The 3,254-nt window shown below is 42.5% G+C and overlaps 1 pseudogene across 1 annotated transcript; it reads left to right on the top strand.

Annotated features, from left to right (window-relative positions):
• Window positions 1–900: 900 nt before the first annotated feature.
• LOC306652252 (E3 ubiquitin-protein ligase RNF34-like) lies at window positions 901–2,873 on the top strand (annotated as a pseudogene). The gene has a single exon. The product of its transcript is annotated as an E3 ubiquitin-protein ligase RNF34-like (transcript).
• The last annotated feature ends 381 nt before the right edge of the window (window positions 2,874–3,254 follow it).

Here is a 3,254-nt window from a genome sequence, read left to right as displayed (position 1 = left end):
TAATGTGGCATTTCATTCTGTGTCAATGGAATTATGATATTGGAGATGAAGAAATAGACATATTTTACAATTTTCCTCTTCAATTTAATGATTTTTGTTGATGTTTCTATTTTGTAATAATTTTGAAAATTTACTTTTTCTTTAATCATAATTTCTACAATAATGTGTCTTGTTTTCCTGTAGAAATGCATTTGGTGATCATCTTAATCCCTTGGGTATAATCCAATTAGAGACTGTGTAAGTCATTTCTTAGTCTTTTGGATTTCATGGTCAAGCTAATTATTTTGGATGCAGTTTCAAATAAGAATGATGAACACTGAATTATTGACAATAGTGTTGGCTGTTAAAATTTGATCATTATCTATGCACAGCATTGTGGTTGAAAAGGGATGAGAACACAATACCATGTGAAATCAAGTATACAGAGATGTATTCGTGATAATTCATGACCTAAAAAGCTTTCAGGTTGAACACACTGCACACAGATTCATCCCAGGATGTCATGTGAGTCAAGACAGGAAGAACAAATGGGGCAAAAGCACAAGGTGAGAGACTCCATAGGAATTGAGATGATGCTGGAGACCCGGGAAGGACAGAGTAGGATGGGAGAAGAGTCTGCAGCAGCAGTCCCTGACCAGGGCTTAAAGTACCCCAGGACAGAACATTATTCCTAGGAAATTGTAAAGTATAATTTTATCCATTAATTCCCACACTATTTCACTTCTTCCTGTATTTCAAGATGGTTATTGTCAAGATTTTCTTGTCATCTGGCATTGAAAAATGTGCTTATCTCTTTCCCCGGCGCGCGGCGAGCGTGACCACGCCCCTTACGTCCGGACGCTGGGTCGCCTCGGGAGGCTCTGTAATCACCGCCTAGGAGGAAGGAGGTCGGCTGTTCCAGGAGCTGCTATGGTGTTGAGTTCCCCGGTAGCGCAGGCCGAGCCAAGGCGGTCGCGGCCATGAAGTGCTGAGGGTTGAATCCAGGACCTCATGCATGCTAGACAAGCATTCTACTACTGAGCTACATCCGCAGTTCTCTTTAAGGCGGGTGCCACATCTATGTGGGCTTCGTGCTGTGGGCTGCTGAATGAAGTCATGGGAACCGGAGCTGTCAGGGGCCAGCAGTCAGGATTTGCAGGAGGCACTGGCCCTTTCAGATTTACACCAAACTGTGATTTTTCCACCTACCCACCAGCAACTACGGAAGGGCCTAATATAGTTTGCAAAGCCTGTGGACTTTCATTTTCAGTCTTTAGAAAGAAGCATGTGTGTTGTGACTGCAAGAAGGATTTTTGCTCCGTTTGTTCAGTCCTGCAAGAAAATCACCGTAGATGTTCTACTTGTCACTTATTACAAGAGACAGCCTTTCAGCGCCCTCGGCTGATGCGACTAAAAGTGAAGGATCTTCGGCAGTATCTCATTCTTAGAAACATACCGATAGATACTTGTCGAGAGAAGGAAGACTTGGTAGATCTAGTACTGTGCCATCATGGACTAGGCTCTGAGGATGACCTGGACACAAGCAGTCTGAATTCTTCACAGTCCCAGACTTCTAGCTTTTTTACACAGTCATTTTTTTTAAACTATACAGCCCCCTCTGCTACGGTGTCTTCCTTTCAGGGGGAGCTTATGGATGGAGACCGTACCTCTAGATCCGGAGCGCTGGCACAGGTACAAAGTGAAATAGCTTCAGCGAACACAGAAGATGATGATGAGGAGGAGGAGGAGGAAGAAGAAGATGATCTGCAGGATCGGACCCTTGGGCTCTCCAGGAAGAGAGTAAGAGCTTCACTGTCCGACCTGTCGAGCCTGGAAGAGGTGGAGGGGATGAGTGTGCACCAGCTGAAGGAGATCCTGGCTCGGAATTTTGTCAACTATTCCGGCTGTTGTGAAAAAATGGGAACTGGTAGAGAAAGTTAACCGTTTATACAAAGAGAATGAAGAAAACCAAAAGTCATATGGCGAGCGGCTGCAGCTGCAGGACGAGGAGGACGACAGCCTGTGCCGCATCTGCATGGATGCTGTCATCGATTGCGTCCTACTGGAGTGCGGGCACATGGTCACCTGCACCAAGTGCGGCAAGCAAATGAGTGTCCCATCTGCCGGCAGTACGTGGTGCGAGCTGTGCACGTGTTCAAGTCCTGAAATGGAGGCTCTCCCAGTGGGACATGCACCCCAGACTCCCTCCCAAATATTTCAGTTCACAGAAGGGACTGGAAACGTGCAGTTCAAAGGCAGAAGCTATTTTTAAAAAATATTTTCATTACTAACTGGGGGCATAAATGTTCATCCTGAGTTGAAGGAACATTGGTCCGCGCCACCACCTGCCTGCCTGCGGACACGAGTGTCCCAGGTTTTGCCGGGCTTTATCACGTGTCCCTGGTGAGCGCTAATTGTTGAAGTCAGACTGTCCATATGTGGGCATCAGCTCCTGCTCTCTGGATACTTACCCCATTCTCGTATTTCCCCTTCATCCTGTGTTTGCCACTTCTTTTCGGGTGAGGTAAGCTGTCTATGGTGGCTGATGCGGAACATGCTGAGCAGCGGCCCCTCTGAATGTTCACTTTATTAGTTATGTATATTTTAAATGCTAATATTTGATGAATGTAAGTTTCCACATTATTGCTATTTCTGCGTTTAAACATAATTGGGAACAACTGACATTCTAGTCACCTGTAAGGGCCTTAGATTAAAAATGTCCATTTTTGTTCAGGAACAGTGTTTTATAGCAAGGGCTGCATCTAGCTTCTGACATTAGGAGTGTGTGTGCTAGAGTCTTTATTAACGTGTAATCAGTTTACACTGTTTTGTATAGTGAAGGTGTACTTTTAGTGCTACCTGCTAGCTAATTTCAACTTTAGGAATAAAATTAGATTTAAAGAAAAAAAAATGTGCTTATCTTCTTTCATGAAATATGCATTTGTTTTTCAATTGACTCTATTACAAAGTTGTTGATCTATTTCCTTCAGATACTGTAATTATTACTCTAATACCTCATTGGACTTTACTTTTATAAAATCTATTTTCTTTGAATGAATTTTATCTTTGTTTCTTTCCTGGCCCTTATGTTATACAAATTCATATGATATATATGAAATTCTAATCTTCATCCAATTTCTTTCTGATCCTAATTTATTTAGTCTTTGATGAAATTGTTTAGCATGACTATGTTATACAAATCTAAATTCTCTACCATGTTGTAAGTTCTTTACATTGACTTTATCAGCTTTTTTTAAATTTTTATCTGTTCTAAT

This window comes from Sciurus vulgaris (genome assembly GCF_902686455.1).
Source record: "Sciurus vulgaris genome assembly, contig: HiC_scaffold_155_arrow_ctg1, whole genome shotgun sequence".
In the NCBI taxonomy this organism is placed as follows: domain Eukaryota; kingdom Metazoa; phylum Chordata; class Mammalia; order Rodentia; family Sciuridae; genus Sciurus; species Sciurus vulgaris.
Note: the sequence above shows the minus strand (reverse complement) of the source record. Positions and strands in the feature narration are given on the sequence as shown.